The 23706-nt window shown below is 46.2% G+C and overlaps 23 non-coding genes and 2 pseudogenes across 23 annotated transcripts; 5 read left to right on the top strand and 20 right to left on the bottom strand.

Annotated features, from left to right (window-relative positions):
* Positions 1 to 33: 33 nt before the first annotated feature.
* Positions 34 to 196, bottom strand: LOC134988378 (U1 spliceosomal RNA). Its single transcript, XR_010193860.1, has one exon. It is a non-coding gene; the product is annotated as a U1 spliceosomal RNA (small nuclear RNA).
* Positions 197 to 348: 152 nt separating this feature from the next.
* On the bottom strand, positions 349 to 512 carry LOC134988370 (U1 spliceosomal RNA). The gene has a single exon (XR_010193851.1). It is a non-coding gene; the product is annotated as a U1 spliceosomal RNA (small nuclear RNA).
* Positions 513 to 1186: 674 nt separating this feature from the next.
* Positions 1187 to 1349, bottom strand: LOC134988396 (U1 spliceosomal RNA). The gene has a single exon (XR_010193875.1). It is a non-coding gene; the product is annotated as a U1 spliceosomal RNA (small nuclear RNA).
* A 152-nt stretch (positions 1350 to 1501) lies between these two features.
* On the bottom strand, positions 1502 to 1665 carry LOC134988374 (U1 spliceosomal RNA). Its single transcript, XR_010193856.1, has one exon. It is a non-coding gene; the product is annotated as a U1 spliceosomal RNA (small nuclear RNA).
* A 674-nt stretch (positions 1666 to 2339) lies between these two features.
* LOC134988377 (U1 spliceosomal RNA) lies at positions 2340 to 2502 on the bottom strand. Its single transcript, XR_010193859.1, has one exon. It is a non-coding gene; the product is annotated as a U1 spliceosomal RNA (small nuclear RNA).
* Positions 2503 to 2654: 152 nt separating this feature from the next.
* Positions 2655 to 2818, bottom strand: LOC134988373 (U1 spliceosomal RNA). Its single transcript, XR_010193854.1, has one exon. It is a non-coding gene; the product is annotated as a U1 spliceosomal RNA (small nuclear RNA).
* Positions 2819 to 3492: 674 nt separating this feature from the next.
* Positions 3493 to 3655, bottom strand: LOC134988383 (U1 spliceosomal RNA). The gene has a single exon (XR_010193864.1). It is a non-coding gene; the product is annotated as a U1 spliceosomal RNA (small nuclear RNA).
* A 152-nt stretch (positions 3656 to 3807) lies between these two features.
* LOC134988371 (U1 spliceosomal RNA) lies at positions 3808 to 3972 on the bottom strand. Its single transcript, XR_010193852.1, has one exon. It is a non-coding gene; the product is annotated as a U1 spliceosomal RNA (small nuclear RNA).
* A 671-nt stretch (positions 3973 to 4643) lies between these two features.
* Positions 4644 to 4807, bottom strand: LOC134988385 (U1 spliceosomal RNA). Its single transcript, XR_010193867.1, has one exon. It is a non-coding gene; the product is annotated as a U1 spliceosomal RNA (small nuclear RNA).
* Positions 4808 to 4959: 152 nt separating this feature from the next.
* On the bottom strand, positions 4960 to 5123 carry LOC134988368 (U1 spliceosomal RNA). Its single transcript, XR_010193848.1, has one exon. It is a non-coding gene; the product is annotated as a U1 spliceosomal RNA (small nuclear RNA).
* Positions 5124 to 5817: 694 nt separating this feature from the next.
* Positions 5818 to 5959, bottom strand: LOC134988393 (U1 spliceosomal RNA; annotated as a pseudogene).
* Positions 5960 to 6111: 152 nt separating this feature from the next.
* Positions 6112 to 6275, bottom strand: LOC134988380 (U1 spliceosomal RNA). Its single transcript, XR_010193861.1, has one exon. It is a non-coding gene; the product is annotated as a U1 spliceosomal RNA (small nuclear RNA).
* A 698-nt stretch (positions 6276 to 6973) lies between these two features.
* Positions 6974 to 7109, bottom strand: LOC134988391 (U1 spliceosomal RNA; annotated as a pseudogene).
* Positions 7110 to 7261: 152 nt separating this feature from the next.
* On the bottom strand, positions 7262 to 7425 carry LOC134988392 (U1 spliceosomal RNA). The gene has a single exon (XR_010193871.1). It is a non-coding gene; the product is annotated as a U1 spliceosomal RNA (small nuclear RNA).
* Positions 7426 to 8040: 615 nt separating this feature from the next.
* Positions 8041 to 8203, bottom strand: LOC134988387 (U1 spliceosomal RNA). Its single transcript, XR_010193869.1, has one exon. It is a non-coding gene; the product is annotated as a U1 spliceosomal RNA (small nuclear RNA).
* A 152-nt stretch (positions 8204 to 8355) lies between these two features.
* LOC134988375 (U1 spliceosomal RNA) lies at positions 8356 to 8519 on the bottom strand. The gene has a single exon (XR_010193857.1). It is a non-coding gene; the product is annotated as a U1 spliceosomal RNA (small nuclear RNA).
* A 671-nt stretch (positions 8520 to 9190) lies between these two features.
* On the bottom strand, positions 9191 to 9353 carry LOC134988384 (U1 spliceosomal RNA). Its single transcript, XR_010193865.1, has one exon. It is a non-coding gene; the product is annotated as a U1 spliceosomal RNA (small nuclear RNA).
* A 152-nt stretch (positions 9354 to 9505) lies between these two features.
* On the bottom strand, positions 9506 to 9669 carry LOC134988411 (U1 spliceosomal RNA). Its single transcript, XR_010193888.1, has one exon. It is a non-coding gene; the product is annotated as a U1 spliceosomal RNA (small nuclear RNA).
* Positions 9670 to 10340: 671 nt separating this feature from the next.
* LOC134988395 (U1 spliceosomal RNA) lies at positions 10341 to 10503 on the bottom strand. The gene has a single exon (XR_010193873.1). It is a non-coding gene; the product is annotated as a U1 spliceosomal RNA (small nuclear RNA).
* Positions 10504 to 10647: 144 nt separating this feature from the next.
* Positions 10648 to 10763, top strand: LOC134988405 (U5 spliceosomal RNA). Its single transcript, XR_010193881.1, has one exon. It is a non-coding gene; the product is annotated as a U5 spliceosomal RNA (small nuclear RNA).
* A 270-nt stretch (positions 10764 to 11033) lies between these two features.
* Positions 11034 to 11149, top strand: LOC134988406 (U5 spliceosomal RNA). Its single transcript, XR_010193882.1, has one exon. It is a non-coding gene; the product is annotated as a U5 spliceosomal RNA (small nuclear RNA).
* A 286-nt stretch (positions 11150 to 11435) lies between these two features.
* LOC134988402 (U5 spliceosomal RNA) lies at positions 11436 to 11551 on the top strand. Its single transcript, XR_010193878.1, has one exon. It is a non-coding gene; the product is annotated as a U5 spliceosomal RNA (small nuclear RNA).
* A 274-nt stretch (positions 11552 to 11825) lies between these two features.
* Positions 11826 to 11941, top strand: LOC134988408 (U5 spliceosomal RNA). The gene has a single exon (XR_010193885.1). It is a non-coding gene; the product is annotated as a U5 spliceosomal RNA (small nuclear RNA).
* Positions 11942 to 12202: 261 nt separating this feature from the next.
* On the top strand, positions 12203 to 12318 carry LOC134988409 (U5 spliceosomal RNA). Its single transcript, XR_010193886.1, has one exon. It is a non-coding gene; the product is annotated as a U5 spliceosomal RNA (small nuclear RNA).
* A 5359-nt stretch (positions 12319 to 17677) lies between these two features.
* TRNAN-AUU (transfer RNA asparagine (anticodon AUU)) lies at positions 17678 to 17751 on the bottom strand. The gene has a single exon. It is a non-coding gene; the product is annotated as a tRNA-Asn (tRNA).
* Between the last annotated feature and the right edge of the window lie 5955 nt (positions 17752 to 23706).

Below are 23706 nucleotides of genomic sequence, written 5' to 3' on the forward strand. Positions count from 1 at the left end.
AAACTAGGCTGGAGAGAGACCTGAGACAAAGAGATCTGAATTATACGAGAGCCGACCAGGGGAAACACAAATTATGCAGTCAAGTTTCCCACATTTGGGGAAATCGCAGGAGCAGCACACCCAGAGTGCAATGGGTGAGCCTTGCCCTGGGAGAAGCACCTTCATGATCATAGTATCTCACCTGGCAGGTAAGTAGGATTTGGGCTAGAGCTGGGGAGGGTCGCTGCTCGGGTACCCCCCTGTCAAGTGAAGGAGATCCAACTGAGGCAGCACAAGGGAACTCTCGAAAGAAGAACAAGGCTAGAGTAAAATATGAGACAAAGAAATCTGACTTTTACCAGAGCTGACCAGAGGAAAGCACAAACACAGTCCCCCACTACCACAAATAATGCAGTCAAGTTTCCCACATTTGGGGAAATCACAGGGGTCAGCATACCCAAAATGCAATGAATGAACCTCACCCTGAGAGAACAATCTTCATGACCATGGTATCTCCTATGCAAAATAAGTATGATTTGGAATAGGGCTGGGGAGGGCCGCTGCTCATGCACATCTCTGTCAAGTAAAGGAGATTCAACTGAGGCAGCACAAGGGAACTCTCATCTGGGGACAACAACTGCAGGGAGAACACATATTTTTAGATGAACATGGGAGGGCAGAAGGCTGCCTAATACTGAAGCACCCCCAAACAACAAACCAAATGCAACAACTAGTGCAAGCATTCCTGGGGGAAGTTCTGCAGAAGACGGATTTGCATACGGTGATGTCATCCAAGCAGTTGGTCAAAGTTGGCTTCAACCCTCATCTGCATATGAAAAGAGAAAAGGGGCGTGCAGGGCATGGCGGCCTTTTGCGGTGCTTGGATGACCCCTAGTTTGCATTAAACACCTCCACCCTCCTTTGGTGTGGGGCTCATGTTGGCCATGCCCCATCCCCTGAAGCATTCAAGCAGATTTCTTGCAGCAGCTGGGCACTGTAACAGCTCCAGAGCTGCTCTGTAAGGCAAGTAAAAGGGTGTGGGCCCTGCAGTACTACCTGTAGTTTGCATTGTGCATTGGAAGGCACAAAGTAAGCAGACGGGAGGAGAAGTCAGGATAGTGCACAAGGGTATAGAAGGGAGCGGCTGAAGAAAAGAGAAGTGGAAACAGACAGCAAACTAGGCTGTAGAGAGATCTGAGACAAAGAGATCTGAATTATACGAGAGCCGACCAGGGGAAACACAAATTATGCAGTCAAGTTTCCCACATTTGGGGAAATCGCAGGGGCAGCACACCGAGAGTGCAATGGGTGAGCCTTGCCCTGGGAGAAGCACCTTCATGATCATAGTATCTCACCTGGCAGGTAAGTAGGAGTTGGGCTAGAGCTGGGGAGGGTCGCTGCTCGGGCACCCCCCTGTTAAGTGAAGGAGATCCAACTGAGGCAGCACAAGGGAACTCTCGAAAGAAGAACAAGGCTAAAGGAAAATCTGAGACAAAGAAATCTGACTTTTACCAGAGCTGACCAGAAGAAATCACAAACACAGCCTCCCACTACCACAAATAATGCAGTCAAGTTTCCCACATTTGGGGAAATCACAGGGGTCAGCATACCCAAAATGCAATGAATGAACCTCACCCTGGGAGAAAAATCTTCATGACCATGGTATCTCCTATGCAAAATAAGTATGATTTGGAATAGGGCTGGGGAGGGCCGCTGCTCATGCACATCTCTATCAAGTAAAGGAGATTCAACTGAGGCAGCACAAGGGAACTCTCATCTGGGGACAACAACTGCAGGGAGAACACATATTTTCAGATGAACATGGGAGGGCAGAAGGCTGCCTAATACTGAAGCACCCCCAAACAACAAACCAAATGCAACAACTAGTGCAAGCATTCCTGGGGGAAGGCCTGCCGCAGATGGATTTGCATATGGTGATGTCATCCAAGCAGTGGGTCAAAGTTGGCTTCAACCCTCGTCTGCATATGAAAAGAGAAAAGGGGCGTGCAGGGCATGGTGGCCTTTTGCGGCGCTTGGCTGACCCCTAGTTTGCATTAAACACCTCCACCCTCCTTTGGTGTGGGGCTCATGTTGGCTATGCCCCAGCCCCTGAAGCATTCAAGCTGATTTCTTGCAGCAGCTGGGCACTGTAACAGCTCCAGAGCTGCTCTGTAAGGCAAGTAAAAGGGTGTGGGCCCTGCAGCACTACCTGTAGTTCGCATTGTGCGTTGGAAGGCACAAAGTAAGCAGACAGGAGGAGAAGTCAGGATAGTGCGCAAGGGCATAGAAGGGAGCGGCTCAAGAAAAGAGAAGTGGAAACAGACAGCAAACTAGGCTGGAGAGAGACCTGAGACAAAGAGATCTGAATTATACGAGAGCCGACCAGGGGAAACACAAATTATGCAGTCAAGTTTCCCACATTTGGGGAAATCGCAGGGGCAGCACACCCAGAGTGCAATGGGTGAGCCTTGCCCTGGGAGAAGCACCTTCATGATCATAGTATCTCACCTGGCAGGTAAGTAGGAGTTGGGCTAGAGCTGGGGAGGGTCTCTGCTCGGGCACCCCCCTGTCAAGTGAAGGAGATCCAACTGAGGCAGCACAAGGGAACTCTCGAAAGAAGAACAAGGCTAGAGGAAGATCTGAAACAAAGAAATCTGACTTTTACCAGAGCTGACCAGAGGAAAACACAAACACAGTCCCCCACTACCACAAATAAAGCAGTCAAGTTTCCCACATTTGGGGAAATCACAGGGGTCAGCATACCCAGAATGCAATGAATGAACCTCACCCTGGGAGAATAATCTTCATGACCATGGTATCTCCTATGCAAAATAAGTATGATTTGGGATAGAGCTGGGGAGGGCCGCTGCTCAGGCACATCTCTGTCAAGTTAAGGAGATTCAACTGAGGCAGCACAAGGGAACTCTCATCTGGGGACAACAACTGCAGGGAGAACACATATTTTCAGATGAACATGGGAGGGCAGAAGGCTGCCTAATACTGAAGCACCCCCAAACAACAAACCAAATGCAACAACTAGTGCAAGCATTCCTGGGGGAAGGCCTGCCGCAGATGGATTTGCATATGGTGATGTCATCCAAGCAGTGGGTCAAAGTTGGCTTCAACCCTCGTCTGCATATGAAAACAGAAAAGGGGCGTGCAGGGCATGGTGGCCTTTTGCGGCGCTTGTCTGACCCCTAGTTTGCATTAAACACCTCCACCCTCCTTCGGTGTGGGGCTCATGTTGGCTATGCCCCAGCCCCTGAAGCATTCAAGCTGATTTCTTGCAGCAGCTGGGCACTGTAACAGCTCCAGAGCTGCTCTGTAAGGCAAGTAAAAGGGTGTGGGCCCTGCAGCACTACCTGTAGTTTGCATTGTGCATTGGAAGGCACAAAGTAAGCAGACGGGAGGAGAAGTCAGGATAGTGCACAAGGGTATAGAAGGGAGCGGCTGAAGAAAAGAGAAGTGGAAACAGACAGCAAACTAGGCTGGAGAGAGACCTGAGACAAAGAGATCTGAATTATACGAGAGCCGACCAGGGGAAACACAAATTATGCAGTCAAGTTTCCCACATTTGGGGAAATCGCAGGAGCAGCACACCCAGAGTACAATGGGTGAGCCTTGCCCTGGGAGAAGCACCTTCATGATCATAGTATCTCACCTGGCAGGTAAGTAGGAGTTGGGCTAGAGCTGGGGAGGGTCGCTGTTCAGGCACCCCCCTGCCAAGTGAAGGAGATCCAACTGAGGCAGCACAAGGAAACTCTCGAAAAAAGAACAAGGCTAGAGGAAGATCTGAGACAAAGAAATCTGACTTTTACCAGAGCTGACCAGAGGAAAGCACAAACACAGTCCCCCACTACCACAAATAATGCAGTCGAGTTTCCCACATTTGGTGGAAATCACAGGGGTCAGCATACCCAGAATGCAATGAATGAACCTCACCCTGGGAGAACAATCTTCATGATAATGGTATCTCCTATGCAAAATAAGTATGATTTGGGATAGGGCTGGGGAGGGCCGCTGCTCAGGCACATCTCTGTCAAGTAAAGGAGATTCAACTGAGGCAGCACAAGGGAACTCTCATCTGGGGACAACAACTGCAGGGAGAACACATATTTTCAGATGAAAATGGGAGAGCAGAAGGCTGCCTAATACTGAAGCACACCCAAACAACAAAACAAATGCAACAACTAGTACAAGCATTCCTGGGAAAAGGTCTGCAGAAGACGGATTTGCATACGGTGATGTCATCCAAGCAGTGGGCCAAAGTTGGCTGGAACCCTCATCTGCATATGAAAAGAGAAAAGGGTTATGCAGGGCATGGCGGCCTTTTGCGGTGCTTGGATGACCCTTAGTTCGCATTAAACACCTCCACCCTCCGTCGGTGTGGGGCTCATGTTGGCTATGCCCCAGCCCCTGAAGCATTCAAGCTGATTTCTTGCAGCAGCTGGGCACTGTAACAGCTCCAGAGCTGCTCTGTAAGGCAAGTAAAAGGGTGTTGGCCCTGCAGCACTACCTGTAGTTTGCATTGTGCGTTGGAAGGCACAAAGTAAGCAGACAGGAGAAGTCAGGAGAGTGCACAAGGGCATAGAAGGCAGGGGCTCAAGAAAAGAGAAGTGGAAACAGACAGCAAACTAGGCTAAAGAGAGACCTGAGACAAAGAGATCTGAATTATACGAGTAGCCGACCAGAGGAAACACAAATTATGCAATCAAGTGTCCCACATTTGGGGAAATCGTAGGAGCAGCACACCCAGAGTGCAATGGGTGAGCCTTGCCCTGGGAGAAGCACCTTCCTGATCATAGTATCTCACCTGGCAGGTAAGTAGGAGTTGGGCTTGAGCTGGGGAGGGTCGCTGCTCGGGCACCCCCCTGTCAAGTGAAGGAGATCCAACTGAGGCAGCACAAGGAAACTCTCAAAAAAAGAACAAGGCTAGAGGAAGATCTGAGACAAAGAAATCTGACTTTTACCAGAGCTGACCAGAGGAAAGCACAAACACAGTCCCCCACTACCACAAATAATGCAGTCGAGTTTCCCACATTTGGGGAAATCACAGGGGTCAGCATACCCAGAATGCAATGAATGAACCTCACCCTGGGAGAACAATCTTCATGACCATGGTATCTCCTATGCAAAATAAGTATGATTTGGGATAGGGCTGGGGAGGGCCGCTGCTCAGGCACATCTCTGTCAAGTAAAGGAGATTCAACTGAGGCAGCACAAGGGAACTCTCATCTGGGGACAACAACTGCAGGGAGAACACATATTTTCAGATAACCATGGGAGAGCAGAAGGCTGCCTAATACTGAAGCACCCCAAACAACAAACCAAATGCAACAACTAGTACAAGCATTCCTGGGGGAAGGTCTGCAGAAGACGGATTTGCATACGGTGATGTCATCCAAGCAGTGGGCCAAAGTTGGCTGGAACCCTCATCTGCATATGAAAAGAGAAAAGGGGTATGCAGGGCATGGTGGCCTTTTGCGGCGCTTGGATGACCCTTAGTTCGCATTAAACACCTCCACCCTCCGTCGGTGTGGGGCTCATGTTGGCTATGCCCCAGCCCCTGAAGCATTCAAGCTGATTTCTTGCAGCAGCTGGGCACTGTAACAGCTCCAGAGCTGCTCTGAAAGGCATGTAAAAGGGTGTGGGCCCTGCAGCACTACCTGTAGTTTGCATTGTGCGTTGGAAGGCACAAAGTAAGCAGACAGGAGGAGAAGTCATTAGAGTCCACAAGGGTATAGAAGGGAGGGGCTCAAGAAAAAAGAAGTGGAAACAGACAGCAAACTAGGCTGGAGAGAGACCTGAGACAAAGAGATCTGAATTATATGAGAGCCGACCAGGGGAAACACAAATTATGCAGTCAAGTTTCCCACATTTGGGGAAATCGCAGGGGCAGCACACCCAGAGTGCAATGGGTGAGCCTTGCCCTGGGAGAAGCACCTACATGATCATAGTATCTCACCTGGCAGGTAAGTAGGAGTTGGGCTAGAGCTGGGGAGGGTCGCTGCTCGGGCACCCCCCTGTCAAGTGAAGGAGATCCAACTGAGGCAGCACAAGGGAACTCTCGAAAGAAGAACAAGGCTAGAGGAAGATCTGAGACAAAGAAATCTGACTTTTACCAGAGCTGACCAGAGGAAAGCACAAACACAGTCCCCCACTACCACAAATAATGCAGTTGAGTTTCCCACATTTGGGGAAATCACAGGGGTCAGCATACCCAGAATGCAATGAATGAACCTAACCCTGGGAGAACAATCTTCATGACCATGGTATCTCCTATGCAAAATAAGTATGATTTGGGATAGGGCTGGGGAGGGCCGCTGCTCAGGCACATCTCTGTCAAGTAAAGGAGATTCAACTGAGGCAGCACAAGGGAACTCTCATCTGGGGACAACAACTGCAGGGAGAACACATATTTTCAGATGAACATGGGAGGGCAGAAGGCTGCCTAATACTGAAGCACCCCCAAACAACAAACCAAATGCAACAACTAGTAAAAGCATTCCTGGGAGAAGGTCTGCAGAAGACGGATTTGCATACGGTGATGTCATCCAAGCAGTGGGCCAAAGTTGGCTGGAACCCTCATCTGCATATGAAAAGAGAAAAGGGTTATGCAGGGCATGGCGGCCTTTTGCGGTGCTTGGATGACCCCTAGTTCGCATTAAACACCTCCATTCTCCTTCGGTGTGGGGCTCATGTTGGCTATGCCCCAGCCCCTGAAGTATTCAAGCTGATTTCTTGCAGCAGCTGGGCACTGTAACAGCTCCAGAGCTGCTCTGTAAGGCAAGTAAAAGGGTGTGGGCCCTGCAGCACTACATGTAGTTCGCATTGTGCGTTGGAAGGCACAAAGTAAGCAGACAGGAGAAGTCAGGAGAGTGCACAAGGGCATAGAAGGCAGGGGCTCAAGAAAAGAGAAGTGGAAACAGACAGCAAACTAGGCTGGAGAGAGACCTGAGACAAAGAGTTCTGAATTATACGAGAGATGACCAAGGGAAACACAAATTATGCAGTCAAGTTTCCCACATTTGGGGAAATCGCAGGGGCAGCACAACCAGAGTGCAATGGGTGAGCCTTACCCTGGGAGAAGCACCTTCATGATCATAGTATCTCACCTGGCAGGTAAGTAGGAGTTGGGATAGAGCTGGGGAGGGTCGCTGCTCGGGCACCCCCCTCTCAAGTGAAAGAGATCCAACTGAGGCAGCACAAGGGAACTCTCGAAAGAAGAACAAGGCTAGAGGAAGATCTGATATAAAGAAATCTGATTTTTACCAGAGCTGACCAGAGGAAAGCACAAACACAGTCCCCCACTACCACAAATAATGCAGTCGAGTTTCCCACATTTGGGGAAATCACAGGGGTCAGCATACCCAAAATGCAATGAATGAACCTCACCCTCGGAGAACAATCTTCATGACCATGGTATCTCCTATGCAAAATAAGTATGATTTGGGATAGGGCTGGGGAGGGCCGCTGCTCAGGCACATCTCTGTCAAGTAAAGGAGATTCAACTGAGGCAGCACAAGGGAACTCCCATCTGGGGACAACAACTGCAGGGAGAACACATATTTTCAGATGAACATGGGAGGGCAGAAGGCTGCCTAATACTGAAGCACCCCCAAACAACAAACCAAATGCAACAACTAGTACAAGCATTCCTGGGGGAAGTTCTGCAGAAGACGGATTTGCATACGGTGATGTCATCCAAGCAGTGGGCCAAAGTTGGCTGGAACCCTCATCTGCATATGAAAAGAGAAAAGGGGTATGCAGGGCATGGCGGCCTTTTGCGGCGCTTGGATGACCCTTAGTTCGCATTAAACATCCCCACCCTCCTTCGGTGTGGGGCTCATGTTTGCTATGCCCCAGCCCCTGAAGCATTCAAGCTGATTTCTTGCAGCAGCTGGGCACTGTAACAGCTCCAGAGCTGCTCTGTACGGCAAGTAAAAGGGTGTGGGCCCTGCAGCACTACCTGTAGTTTGCATTGTGCATTGGAAGGCACTTAAGAAAAGAGAAGTGGAAACAGACAGCAAACTAGGCTGGAGAGAGACCTGAGACAAAGAGATCTGAATTATACGAGAGCCGACCAGGGGAAACACAAATTATGCAGTCAAGTTTCCCACATTTGGGGAAATCGCAGGAGCAGCACACCCAGAGTGCAATGGGTGAGCCTTGCCCTGGGAGAAGCACCTACGTGATCATAGTATCTCACCTGGCAGGTAAGTAGGAGTTGGGCTAGAGCTGGGGAGGGTCGCTGCTCGGGTACCCCCCTGTCAAGTGAAGGAGATCCAACTGAGGCAGCACAAGGGAATTCTCGAAAGAAGAACAAGGCTAGAGGAAGATCTGAAACAAAGAAATCTGACTTTTACCAGAGCTGACCAGAGGAAAACACAAACACAGTCCCCCACTACCACAAATAATGCTGTCGAGTTTCCCACATTTGGGGAAATCACAGGGGTCAGCATACCCAGAATGCAATAAATGAACCTCACACTGGGAGAATAATCTTCATGACCATGGTCTCTCCTATGCAAAATAAGTATGATTTGGGATAGGGCTGGGGAGGGCCGCTGCTCAGGCACATCTCTTTCAAGTAAAGGAGATTCAACTGAGGCAGCACAAGGGAACTCTCATCTGGGGACAACAACTGCAGGGAGAACACATATTTTCAGATGAACATGGGAGGGCAGAAGGCTGCCTAATACTGAAGCACCCCCAAACAACAAACCAAATGCAACAACTAGTGCAAGCATTCCTGGGGGAAGGCCTGCAGCAGATGGATTTGCATATGGTGATGCCATCCAAGCAGTGGGTCAAAGTTGGCTTCAACCCTCGTCTGCATATGAAAAGAGAAAAGGGGCGTGCAGGGCATGGCGGCCTTTTGCGGCGCTTGGATGACCCCTAGTTCGCATTACACACCTCCACCCTCCTTCGGTGTGGGGCTCATGTTGGCTATGCCCCAGCCCCTGAAGCATTCAAGCTGATTTCTTGCAGCAGCTGGGCACTGTAACTGCTCCAGAGCTGCTCTGTAAGGCAAGTAAAAGGGTGTGGGCCCTGCAGCACTACCTGTAGTTTGCATTGTGCGTTGGAAGGCACGAAGTAAGCAGACGGGAGAAGTCAGGATAGTGCGCAAGGGCATAGAAGGGAGCGGCTCAAGAAAAGAGAAGTGGAAACAGACAGCAAACTAGGCTGGAGAGAGACCTGAGACAAAGAGATCTGAATTATACGAGAGATGACCAAGGGAAACACAAATTATGCAGTCAAGTTTCCCACATTTGGGGAAATCGCAGGGACAGCACAACCAGAGTGCAATGGGTGAGCCTTGCCCTGGGAGAAGCACCTTCATGATCATAGTATCTCACCTGGCAGGTAAGTAGGAGTTGGGCTAGAGCTGGGGAGGGTCGCTGCTCGGGCACCCCCCTCTCAAGTGAAAGAGATCCAACTGAGGCAGCACAAGGGAACTCTCGAAAGAAGAACAAGGCTAGAGGAAGATCTGATATAAAGAAATCTGATTTTTACCAGAGCTGACCAGAGGAAAGCACAAACACAGTCCCCCACTACCACAAATAATGCAGTCGAGTTTCCCACATTTGGGGAAATCACAGGGGTCAGCATACCCAGAATGCAATGAATGAACCTCACCCTGGGAGAACAATCTTCATGACCATGGTATCGCCTATGCAAAATAAGTATGATTTGGGATAGGGCTGGGGAGGGCCGCTGCTCAGGCACATCTCTGTCAAGTAAAGGAGATTCAACTGAGGCAGCACAAGGGAACTCTCATCTGGGGACAACAACTGCAGGGAGAACACATATTTTCAGATGAACATGGGAGGGCAGAAGGCTGCCTAATACTGAAGCACCCCCAAACAACAAACCAAATGCAACAACTAGTGCAAGCATTCCTGGGGGAAGGCCTGCAGTAGATGGATTTGCATATGGTGATGTCATCCAAACAGTGGGTCAAAGTTGGCTTCAACCCTCGTCTGCATATGAAAAGAGACAAGGGGCGTGCAGGGCATGGCGGCCTTTTGCGGCGCTTGGATGACCCCTAGTTCGCATTACACACCTCCACCCTCCTTCGGTGTGGGGCTCATGTTGGCTATGCCCCAGCCCCTGAAGCATTCAAGCTGATTTCTTGCAGCAGCTGGGCACTGTAACTGCTCCAGAGACGCTCTGTAAGGCAAGTAAAAGGGTGTGGGCCCTGCAGCACTACCTGTAGTTTGCATTGTGCGTTGGAAGGCACGAAGTAAGCAGACGGGAGAAGTCAGGATAGTGCGCAAGGGCATAGAAGGGAGCGGCTCAAGAAAAGAGAAGTGGAAACAGACAGCAAACTAGGCTGGAGAGAGACCTGAGACAAAGAGATCTGAATTATACGAGAGCCGACCAGGGGAAACACAAATTATGCAGTCAAGTTTCCCACATTTGGGGAAAACGCAGAAGCAGCACACCCAGAGTGCAATGGGTGAGCCTTGCCCTGGGAGAAGCACCTTCATGATCATAGTATCTCACCTGGCAGGTAAGTAGGAGTTGGGCTAGAGCTGGGGAGGGTCGCTGCTCGAGCATCCCCCTGTCAAGTAAAGGAGATTCAACTGAGGCAGCACAAGGGAACTCTCATCTGGGGACAACAACTGCAGGGAGAACACATATTTTCAGATAAAAATCTTGGTCATGCTCTGGTTTCTCTTCAGAACGAACAAATCTTTCGCCTTTTACTAAAGATTTCCGTGGAGAGGAGCAAAACCGAGTTTTATCTCAATTTTTGCATGCCTCATCTTTTTGGGGTTTCTTTTATCGGTTTAAAGATAGAATGAGTGTGCTTTAATGTAAGCTCATTTGCATAGAAATGACAGTAAATGTTTGTTTCTTTTCAAACAGAACTTTCTTGACCATGCTACTTGCTTGAAAGATCTGGGAGCACATGGAATACAGTACAAACCATGCTTATAGCAAGGAGAAGACAGGTGAGAAATCTGCTTTCTTTCAAATTGGGCGCTCACTTTGATCTGAATGAGGACTGCTGGCACGGCACTCAGGCGACAGGTGGAATCTTGGTCATGCTCTGGTTTCTCTGCAGAACGAACAAATCTTTCGCCTTTTACTAAAGATTTCCGTGGAGAGGAGCAAAACTGAGTTTTATCTCAATTTTTGCATGCCCCATATTATTGGGGTTTCTTTTATCGGATTAAAGACAGAACGAGTGTGCTTTCTTGTTAGCTTTAATGTAAGTTTATTTGCATAACAATGACAATAAATGTTTGTTTCTTTTCAAGCAGAACTTTCTTGACCATACTAATTGCTTGAAAGATCTGGGAGCACATGGAAAAGAGTACAAACCATGCTTATAGCAAGGGGAAGCCTGGAGAGAAATCTGCTTTCTTTCTTTCAAATTGGGTGCTCACTTTGAGCTGAATGAGGACTGCTGGCATGGCACTCAGGCAACAGGTGGAATCTTGGTCATGCTCTGGTTTCTCTTCAGAACGAACAAATCTTTCGCCTTTTACTAAAGATTTCCGTGGAGAGGAGCAAAACTGAGTTTTATCTCAATTTTTGCATGCCCCGTCTTATTGGGGTTTCTTTTATCAGTTTAAAGATAGAACGAGTGTGCTTTAATGTAAGCTCATTTGCATAGAAATGACAGTAAATGTTTGTTTCTTTTCAAACAGAACTTTCTTGACTATACTAATTGCTTGAAAGATCTGGGAGCACATGGAAAAGAGTACAAACCATGTTTATAGCAAGGGGAAGCCTGGTGAGAAATCTGCTTTCTTTCTTTCAAATTGGGTGCTCACTTTGAGCTGAATGAGGACTGCTGGCATGGCACTCAGGCGACAGGTAGAATCTTGGTCATGCTGTGGTTTCTCTTCAGAACGAACAAATCTTTCGCCTTTTACTAAAGATTTCCGTGGAGAGGAGCAAAACTGAGTTTTATCTCAATTTTTGCATGCCCCATCTTATTGGGGTTTTATTTTATCGGTTTAAAGATAGAACGAGTGTTCTTTAATGTAAGCTCATTTGCATAGAAATGACAGTAAATGTTTGTTTCTTTTCAAACAGAACTAATTGTTTGAAAGATCTGGGAGCACATGGAAAAGAGTACAAACCATGTTTATAGCAAGGGGAAGCCTGGTGAGAAATCTGCTTTCTTTCATTCAAATTGGGTGCTCACTTTGAGCTGAATGAGAACTGCTGGCATGGCACTCAGGCGACAGGTGGAATCTTGGTCATGCTCTGGTTTCTCTTCAGAACTAACAAATATTTCGCCTTTTATTAAAGATTTCCGTGGAGAGGAGCAAAACTGAGTTTTATCTCAATTTTTGCATGCCCCATATTATTGGGGTTTCTTTTATCAGTTTAAAGACAGAACGAGTGGGCTTTCTTGTTAGCTTTAATGTAAGTTTATTTGCATAACAATGACAGTAAATGTTTGTTTCTTTTCAAACAGAACTTTCTTGACCATGCTACTTGCTTGAAAGATCTGGGAGCACATGGAAAACAGTACAAACCATGCAGTATCACAAGAGCCTTTATTTGATCTTTCATGAAGATAGAGCAGAATTGAGGACACGTCAACAATTTCTGCCAAAGGTGGTTCATCTTTCCACATGGTGCCTTTGGCCACTGACACCTTCGTTGAGTCAAAGTCTCTGGCTGTGGTCAGAACTTTGAAAATTTATGTCACCAGAACGGTTCAGATTAGGAAAACAGAGGCTCTGTTTGTCTTGTATGCTCCCAACAGGATTGGGTGTCCTGCTTCCATGCAGACCATTATGCGCTGAATCTGTGGTAAGATTCAGCATGCTCATTCCACGGCAGGATTGCCGTTACTGAATTAGGTGAAGACCCATTCTACTAGAAAGGTGGGTTCATCCTGGGCAGCTGGTCGGGGAGTCTCAGCATTGCAACTTTGCCGAGCAGCTATTTAGTAAACACTTTTGCTAAGTTTTACAAGTTTGATACCTTGGCTGATGATAACCTCAAGTTGGGTCATTCGGTGCTGCAGAGTCGTACGCACTCTCCCACCCGTTCAAGAGCTTTGGTATAACCCCATGGTTCTTAATGTGACCCCAGCATCCTCTAGGTCGTATGAGAAAATAGGATTTTAATACCTACCGGTAAATCCTTTTCTCTTAGTACGTAGAGGATGCTGGGCACCCGTCCCAGTCCATACTGTGTCTGCAGTTATTACTTGTGGTTATACACATGTTGTGTTACGGTTCTGGTCAGCTTTTTGCTGCAATTGTTCATGCCGTTGGCTTGTGTTCTGTTGAATGCCACGTTCTGTGGCATGCTTAAGGTGTGAGCTGGTAAGATGCTCACCTTAGTTTAACAATAAATCCTTTCCTCGAAATGTCCGTCTCCCTGGGCACAGTTCCTATAACTGGAGTCTGGAGGAGGGGCATAGAGGGAGGAGCCAGTTCACACCCTTTGAAAGTCTTAAAGTGCCCATGTCTCTTGCGGATCCCGTCTATACCCCATGGTTCTTAATGTGACCCCAGCATCCTTTACGGACTAAGAGAAAAGGATGCCCTTGTGTACTATCCTGACTTCTCCTCCCGTCTGCTTACTTTGTGCCTTCCAACGCACAATGCGAACTACAGGTGGTGCTGCAGGGCCCACACCCTTTTACTTGCCTTACAGAGCAGCTCTGGAGCTGTTACAGTGCCCAGCTGCTGCAAGAAATCAGCATGAATGCTTCAGGGGATGGGGCATGGCCAACATGAGCCCCACACCAAAGGAGGGTGGGGGTGTTTAATGCGAACTAGGGGTCATCCAAGCACTGCAAAAGGCCGCCATGCCCTGCATGCCCCTTTTCTCTTTTTATATGCAGATGAGGGTTCCAGCCAACTTTGGCCCACTGCTTGGATGACATCACCGTATGCAAATCCGTCTGCTGCAGACCTTCCCCCAGGAATGCTTGTACTAGTTGTTGGATATGGTTTGATATTTGATGGTGCTTCAGTATTAGGCAGCCTTCCGCCCTCCCATGTTCATCTGAAAAGATGTGGTCTCCCTGCAGTTGTTGTCCCCAGACGAGAGTTCCCTTGTGCTTCCTCAGTTGAATCTCCTTAACTTGACGGGGGAGGTGCTGCCCGAGCAGCCCTCCCCAGCCCTATCCCAACTCATACTTATTTTACATATTAGATCTCTTGATCATGAAGATTGTTCTCACAGGGTGAGGTTCATCCATTATATTTTAAAATAGGAAGGTACAAATTACATATTTGAATTGCATCTATTTGCTGGATTCAAATGCCCCCCCCCCCTTCCTTTCTCAATTGTGCCCGTCAGCAGCTATTCTAAGGTTGCTGCCAATGGGTGTGACACATTAATTTCTTCTGTGGGGTACACTGGACTCCACAAGGATTCACATTGGGGTGTAGAGTAGGATCTTGATCTGAGGCACCAACCGGCTCAAAGCTTTTGACTGTTCCCAAGATGCTCAGCGCATCCTCCTCTATAACCCCGCTTCCATGAACAGGGAGCTCAGTTTGTAGTTGGTGCCTTCAGTAGCAGGCCACTTAACAGGGGCCTGCCTCAGGCAGCCTATTCTTAGCTATTAATTTTGACAAGAAAAGAAGAACTTGTTTTATGAGAATCTACAAGGGCTGCAGCAGGCTAGGTCTAATAGACATCTTTACTGCAGCTTCATCACTCCCAGCGGCGCTGTATACTCCCGTGCCCTGGTTGCTGGGTCACTGCAGCGGAGGCTCCGGTTTCTTCCTAAGGTCAGTCACACACACACCGCCCTTCCGGATCACGAGGCCGCTGATTAAGGGGAGCGTGGCCGTAGGGGGTGGGCCGTGTGCGCACTGGGGTGGACACTGATTACTGGGCAGCCGCTCCACTAGCCACCAGGTACAGTTAAGGAGCACAGGTCTGGGGGTTTTTCTCCTATATTAACCCAATTTTGTACTGCCCGCAGCGCATTGTGATAGGTAATAGGGCCTGATTCAGGTTGGATTGCAATCACAATAAGCGATCCAACTGCAAAAATTGCTAAGAGCATACGCATGTGCCTGCATGCGATCGCCTCTGCCTGTCAATCGGGGCAGGGGGGGAGAGTGGGGTCAGCAACACTCCATTTCCAAGTCAGGGATGGAGCAGTGCGGGGGCAAGGCTTCAAAATGGGGTCTGCAATGGAGGAGACACAGGGGGCGTGGTCACAGCGGCTGTATGACATCACATTCAGCCGCTGTGATCACAAAAATGGTGGCGGCTTCCTGCGCGCACATACAGTCTGCACCAGCAGGAGGCTACACCATTGTTTATGATCACGCTGAACTGCAGTGCGACTGCAATTACAGCATGGTAAAAAAGGGAGGTGTCATACTGGGTGGCCATGCCCTGTCACTGTGCAGGAGCCAGCACCGCTTACACACTAGTCCCCGGGTGCAGCCCCCAACCCCCGGGACTCCCGGAGCAACAAAATGTAGATTCAGGCCACCAGGCCACGCCCCTACCTATGAAATCATGCCTCCTTTTTACCATTGCGCTGCTTATTTGCACGCACTGCATTACAATCTCCCTCGCCACCTCTCTGGGTGTCACCAGTGATAGTGACACCTCTGCCATGCTTGTAGCAGCTGGTCCAAAGATCTATGCCTCAAGCCCTGAGTGTTTGCCCTTGTGACTTGTTGATCATCATAGCGAAGCAGATGCTTACAGAAAACTGCAGGGGCTTAGATTGAAAATAAAAAAAATTGATGGGTATAAGGTAGAGAGGAGCGGGTTCGGTTCTCCGAGAACCGAATTCCCCACGAACTCCACGTGGTTTACACTGGTCTGAGGCAGGCTCGGTTGTTCCCGCCTGACTCGGAAAACCTGAACAAGGGAAAATGTCATCATCCCGCTGTCGGATTCTCGCGAGATTCGGATATTATATATAGAGCTGCGCGTTGCCGCCATTTTTACTCGTGCATTGAAGAGAGAGCGGAGAGGACGTGGCTATGTTCTCTCAGTGGAAATCTCAATATCAGTGCTCAGTATCAGTGGTTACTTATTGCTGCTCAGTAATACTAGTAGTGTGTCTCTCCTGCTCAGTGTCAGTTCTCAGTAGTATCCTCATCAGTGCTCAGTATCACTGCTCATTGTCTTGTGCTGCATTGTGGTGCTCAGCATACTACAGTACATTACTAATAGTCCAGTGCTGCATCTTGCTGCTCAGTGTCAGTTCTAGTATCCTCATCAGTGCTCACTATCACTGCTCATTGCATTGTGGTGTTCTGTATACTACAGTAATATAGTAACATATAGTAACATAGTTTTTGAGGTTGAATAGAGGCAAATTGCCCATCGTGTTCAACCTGTTTTAAGTTGTGATGATTCTACATACTTGCTGAATAATGTTTTATGACTAGTTAGCTACTATAACTCATGTTACCCCCGGATTAACCATGTTGATATTTTAAGTATTATAACCTTGGATAGCTTTTTCATTCAGAAATGTATCCATTCCTTTTTTAAATCCAATTACAGAGTCCGCCATTACCACCTTCCCTGGCAGGGAATTCCACATCCTGATTGCCCTAACAGTGAAGAACCCTTTCCTCCATTGCATTCTGAACTTTCCTCCAGTCGCAGCGAGTGACCACGTGTTCTTTTAATAAATAATTCCTCTGATAACTCTTTGTTATGTATCTTTACATATTTGAAGATATTAATAATATCTCCTCTTAGGCACCTCTTTTCTAGTGTATACATATTCAGCCTAGTAAGTCTTTCCTTATAGTCCAGTACTTTTAGGCCTTTAATCAATTTAGTCTTCAGGATCTCTCGGACTTCCATGAGCAGCAGAGTAGTGCAATGGAAGGATGCTGGGCCCATAACCCAGAGGTCGATTAATCGAAACTATCCTCTGCTATGTGCATTTTTTTTTTATAATTAAAGTAATCAAAAACTGGGATTGATATTTTGGCTCTTTTATTTTTACTTAAAGTACAATAACTTTTATCATTTTAATTTGTTTTAATAGTATATTATCAGCATTGTTTTCTTTAAAAAATCCACTTAATATTCTTTACCCTATTCCTGAAATGGTAATTGACAAAAACAAACTACATTGTCACCAGAAGAGCAATGCAAAATGTACAAGTGATATATTAAAATCATCTTCCATCTTGAATTTCAATGATGCATTGGGACAACAATTTTGTGAGAAACATCTTCACCCATAAAGAAAGATTTTCTTAATTCCTTATCTGTGTGCTGATTAGATATTACCTTGTTTTCACATTAAACAGACTTCCACATGAGAAAGCAGCAAGGATGCAGTAACGTTTATGTTTCCTGGTGTCAACCTGTATTATTTCAGTAGACATTGAAATGAGGATGCATCTTGCTGCCTTTCCAATGTAGCAAGTTTAATTCAGTAATAGGTGAAAAAACATTCCTACAAAGGTGTTAATAAGAGACTTGGCTTTGTGGACACTTTTCAGAGAGCAAATTTGTTAGCATAAAAATAAAGTCAGAAAATGAAGAGCTGTTTAATCACTCAATTGGACTTTTCTGCCAGCATAATTTTTTTTTCTCTGCAACCCACTGCTAAATTGTGCTTCCTAGCTGTTTTTTATAAAATAACTTAATCAAATCTAACTCTGATTACATCAGAGAAGGCCAGGTACCCTACACCATAAGAGGGGGTTTGAAATTTTGACTTGTCTACTTAAAGATCACCAAAATCTGATCACAAGGTCAATTACATCCCTGGGTGGGATTGAACCACCAATCTTTTGGTTAATAGCCAAACATGCTAACCGATTGCACCACAGAGACACCTCGTAAAAGTATATACTGACAAAGGCTAATAAGCATTCATCTAGAACGTTTCCTAGAAAAACTTTAAAAAGTCAATAATCTGGAGAGTTTTTGTTAGAAACACATTGGTACTTTCCCATGATGAGTGAGTGCTTCAGGATCTCTTGCACTTACATGAGCAGCAGAGTACTGCAACGGAAGCATGCTGGGCCCATAACCCAGAGGTAGGCAGATTGAAACTATCCTCTGCTATATGCATTGTTTTTTGTTAATTAAAGTAATCCAAAACTGGGATTGATATTTTGGCTCTTTTATTTTTACTTAAAGTACAATAACTTTTACCATTTTAATTTGTTTTAATAGTATATTGACAGTATTGTTTTCTTTAAAAAATCCACTTAATTTTCTTTACCCTATTATTAAAATGGTAATGGACAAAAACAAACTACATTGTCACCAGAAGAGCAGTACAAAATGTACAAGTGATATATTAAAATCATCTTTCCAGCTTGAATTTCAATGATGCTTTGGTGCAACAATTTTGTGAGAAACATCTTCACCCATAAAGAAAGATTTTCTTAATTCCTTACCTGTGTGCTGATTAGATATCACCTTGTTTTCACATTAAACAGACTTCCCCATGAGGAAGCAGCAAGGATGCAGTGACGTTTATGTTTCCTGGTGTCAACCTGTATTATTTCAGTAGACATTGAAATGAGGATGCATCTTGCTGCCTTTCCAATGAAGCAAGTTTAATTCAGTAATAGGTGAAAAACCATCCCTACAAAGGTGTTAATCAGAGACTTGGCTTTGTGGACACTTTTCAGAGAGCAAATTTGTTAGCATAAACATAAAATCAGAAAATGAAGAGCTGTTTCGTCACTAAATTGGACTTTTCTGCCAGCATAATTTTTTTTCTCTGCAACCCACTGCTAAATTGTGCTTCCTAGCTGTTTTTTTATAAAATCACTTAATCAAATCTAACTCTGATTACATCAGAGAAGGCCAGGTACCCTACACCATAAGAGGGGGTTTGAATTTTTGACTTGTCTATTTAAAGATCACCAAAATCTGATTACAAGGTCAATTACATCCCTGGGTGGGATTGAACCACCAACCTTTTGGTTAATAGCCAAACATGCTAACCGATTGCGCCACATAGACACCTTGCAAAAGTAGATACTGACAAAGGCTAATAAGCATTTATCTAGAACGTTTCCTAGAAAAACTTTAAAAAGTCAATAATCTGGAGAATTTTTGTAAGAAACACATTGGTACTTTCCCATGATGAGTGAGTGCTTCAGGATCTCTTTCACTTACATGGGCTATTAACCAAAAGGTTGGTGGTTCAATCCCACCCAGGGATGTAATTGACCTTGTGATCAGATTTTGGTGATCTTTAAGTAGACAAGTCAAAATTTCAAACCCCCTCTTATGGTGTAGGGTACCTGGCCTTCTCTGACGTAATCAGAGTTAGATTTAATTAAGTGATTTTATAAAAAACAGCTAGGAAGCACAATTTAGCAGTGGGTTGCAGAGAAAAAAATAACATTTTAAACCTACCGGTAAATTTTTTTTCTCGTAGTCCGTAGAGGATGATGGGGACTCCGTAAGGACCATGGGGGATAGACGGGCTCCGCAGCAGACATGGGCACTTTAAGAAAGACTTTAGATCTGGGTGTGCACTGGCTCCTCCCTCTATGCCCCTCCTCCATACCTCAGTTAGAGAAACTGTGCCCAGAGGAGACGGACAGTACGAGGAAATGATTTTTGTTAATCCAAGGTCAAGATTCATACCAGCCACACCAATCACACCGTATAACTTGTGATATACAACCCAGTTAACAGTATGAAAACAACATAGCATCAGTCCAAGACCGATGAAAACTAACATATAACCCTTATGTAAGCAATAACTATATACAAGTCTTGCAGAAGTAGTCCGCACTTGGGACGGGCACCCAGCATCCTCTACGGACTACGAGAAAAAGATTTACCGGTAGGTTTAAAATCTTATTTTCTCTTACGTCCTAGAGGATGCTGGGGACTCCGTAAGGACCATGGGGATTATACCAAAGCTCCCAAACGGGCTCCTGCGGATGACTCTGCAGCACCGATTGAGCAAACAGGAGGTCCTCCTCAGCCAGGGTATCAAACTTATAGAACTTTGCAAAGGTGTTTGAACCCGACCAAGTAGCAGCTCGGCACAGCTGTAGTGCCGAGACCCCTCGGGCAGCTGCCCAAGAAGAGCCCACCTTCCTAGTGGAATGGGCCTTGACTGAATTAGGCAACGGCAATCCCGCCATAGAATGCGCCTGCTGAATCGTGTTACAGATCCAGAGAGCAATAGTCTGATTTGAAGCAGGGGTGCCAATCTTGTTGGCTGCATACAGGACAAACAGTGCTTCTGTTTTTCTGACTCTAGCCGTTCTGGCCACGTAAATTTTCAAAGCCCTGACCACATCAAGGGACTCGGAATCCTCCAAGTCACGCGTAGCCACAGGCACCACAATAGGTTGGTTCATATGAAAGGATGAGTCCACTTTTAGCAGGAATTGAGGACGGGTCTGCAATTCCGCTCTATCCATATGGAAAACCAGATAGGGGATTTTATGTGATAAAGCTGCTAATTCCGACACTCACCTAGCGGAAGCCAAGGCTAATAACATGACCACCTTCCAAGTGAGATATTTAAACTCCACCATTTTAAGTGGTTCAAACCATAACCTTAACACCACGTTAAGGTCCCAAGGGACCACCGGAGGTACAAAAGGAGGCTGAATATGCAGTACTCCCTTCACAAAAGTTTGTACTTACTTCAGGAAGAGAGGCCAATTCCTTTTGAAAGAAAATGGATAAGGCCAAAATCTGAACCTTAATAGAGCCTTATTTTAGGCCCAAATTCACTCCAGTTTGTAGGAAGTGAAGGAAGTGGCCCAGGTGGAATTCTTACGTATGAGCATTCCTGGCCTCACACAAAGAAACATATTTTCGCCATATACAGTGATAATGTTTAGATGTCACGTCCTTCCTAGCCTTTATTAGCGTAGGAATGACCTCATCTGGAATACCCTTTTCCGCTAGGATCCGGCGTTCAACCGCCATGCCGTCAAACGCAGCCGCGGTAAGTCTTGGAACAGACAGGGCCCCTGTTGCAACAGGTCCTGTCTTAGAGGAAGTGGCCACGGATCTTCTGTGAGCATTTCCTGCAGATCTGGATACCAGGTCCTTCGCGGCCAATCTGGAACAATGAGAATTGTTCTTACTCCTCTTTTTCTTACTATTATCAACACCTTGGGTATGAGAGGTAGAGGAGGAAATACATAGACCGACCGGAACACCCACGGTGTCACTAGGGCGTCTACAGCTACTGCCCGAGGGTCTCTTTACCTGGTGCAATACCTCTGTAGCTTTTTGTTGAGGCGGGACGCCATCATGTCTATCTGGAACAGTCCCCACCGACTTGCAATCTGTGCGAAGACTTCCTGATGGAGTCCCCACTCTCCTGGATGTAGGTCGTGTCTGCTGAGGAAGTCTGCATCCCAGTTGTCCACTCCCGGAATGAACACTGCTGACAGTGCGCTTTGATAAAGCTAAATATTTATCTTATTTAAAACCCTTTGTGAGGTCTAAGAACACTGTACGCTATTTGCGTATGGAGTACCGTAAGGGTACGCTCGTTGCGTAACAATCGCTTAGCCGTGGTCGAGACGCTCAAGCGTCACGTTCGCTCACGGCCAAGAGATCACAGGCAGGCACGCTATTGGCTGCTGACTAACGTAATGGTTCGCTATAGCGTAACGGACGCTGTATCGGGAGCGGGCTGCTCGAGCGATACAGACGCTCACGAGAATACGCTGTTGGTATCGGGCACACTTATAGGTGAGCGACTACCGTAATGCTACGCTATCAGCGTAGCGGACGCTCGAGACCACGAGGAGATCACGAGCGGCGCCGACGCTCACAATGTTAAACCTTTATGTCTAAACCACAAACAATGTAATTTGCTGTAAAACCTTAGTGTAGAGATAGGGTGTAAATGCAACACTGTATAACCTTATTAACTCAAAAGCTGTTCGAGCGTCACCGACGCTCTGAGAATACTTAACACTATAAGAAATACACAAATACCGTGCTTAGGGTCCAACGCCTAATATATATATTATGAATGTTATACTTGCAAAAGAATTAATACAATACAAGTCATACACTACAATATAACATAGACTAACTAACCAGGTAACTACACAGTAAATACAATACAAGTACGTTTAAGAGAAAATGAGAGAAAGAGAAGAGAGAGAGAGAAAGATATGGCCCATAATAACAAGAAAAGACAATATGATTACGGAGAAAACTTACGCACAAAGGAAACGATCGCATGCGCCTCTGGACATCCAGCTCCCGATTTTCAGCAATGATAACCGATGAAGAGTGAGTGCTGGATGTGATCGGCCTGTCTATTTATGCCCCACACACAATACAATTCAATGGTCCCTACAATCTCATTGTTCATTGGACACAGGAATTCGTCTTCGCATTATAACAAAAGGTCATAGGTTGATTCATACAGGTGGGCTGTGACTATTTCCAACAGCTCAGGTGGGAGGGAAACTGGGTTTCCCGCCGCATGGATAAGTAAGTGCAAATACAGTAAATGTTCATAAACTTCTTATGTCCATAACTATTCGCACGAGCGATTGATCCGCTTCAAACCAACATCGGAATATTGCTAATTAAATACTCTTCCGATGGATACTAAACACCACTGTATTACTCCTGTCTGACCCTTCGTATCAAACAATGAGGGATCTCTCTGTCCAGGAACATACTACATTAACTAAACTTTCAGAATCTATCAAAGGGACCATAATCTACAAAATGCATTATATGGTGAAAATATGTAACGAAAGAGTCGCCCGCTAGACGCACACAATCTCTACCGTAAATGTGCATACCGTGCGCCTGCGGGTGCCCGCAACAGCGAGTATGCGCACGCACGGGAGAGCGCACGCATGCGCAGCAGGGACACATATGAGGTGCAAATATGGCAGTGTGCATCGTGATATTTTTCTGACTTTGACAGTCCACCCTTTGGCAGTCAACAATAACTGCCACTTCCTAAAATATTTCAAAAAGAGAAAAATATATGTCAGGGGTTAATACATTTACATGGTTGGGTAGGGGAGGAGAGGAGAAGGTAGGAAAAGGGTATGACCTAGTGAGATAGCAGAAGCATGTGTGTATGAATCCATGTTTGGGGGGTCATGTATCATCGTGCCGTACGTGTTTTAAATCAAGCTTCGAGGTATTGCGAAGTATACATTTGAATTCCTTCTTATCCCGTGGTACGGGTCTGTGGATGGGCTGTCAAACTTTACCGAGCTTTTTTCGGATTTTGGTTGTAACAAAAATGGGGAGCACATTTTAGTTGATGATACATGAATGGGGGAATATGTGATTGCTGATATCTGTGCCTGTATTCCCTATACTATGTGTGTAATTACCTGAAGGTTGTAGAGATGAAGAAAATACATAATTACGGTAAATGCAGTGGTATTCTATGTCAGGTTAATGAACATTCGTCGATTGAGGTCTTGTTTGGTGTCTGTTGAATGCAGTCTTCTTTGTGCTTTTGCCCATAAGGTGCGAGCAAAAAGCTTTGTCAATGTCCATAGATTTACAAAAGTGTTGGGCTAGCGTAATTTTAAAATTTCTAGGGAAACTGGGGATCTATGGCATAGTTCATCAAAAATCTGTGTATAAGGTTGTCAAAACTTCTTCTTTAATCCATCTGTTGTCTGTATATCGGCTCATCAAATTCCTCGTCCAAGTGGGTCTTTTTACCTCAGAGGAAAACGGAAAAACAGGTGAAAGAAACGGACCGTAGAAATCGCATTACAATTCCCTCACTCCTTAAACTCATCACCCTGGTACTTCGTTTGCACTTCGTTAAAGCCTGACCGCATCTAA

The sequence above is a fragment of the Pseudophryne corroboree genome, unplaced genomic scaffold, assembly GCF_028390025.1.
Source record: "Pseudophryne corroboree isolate aPseCor3 unplaced genomic scaffold, aPseCor3.hap2 scaffold_1058, whole genome shotgun sequence".
Lineage (NCBI taxonomy): Eukaryota > Metazoa > Chordata > Amphibia > Anura > Myobatrachidae > Pseudophryne > Pseudophryne corroboree.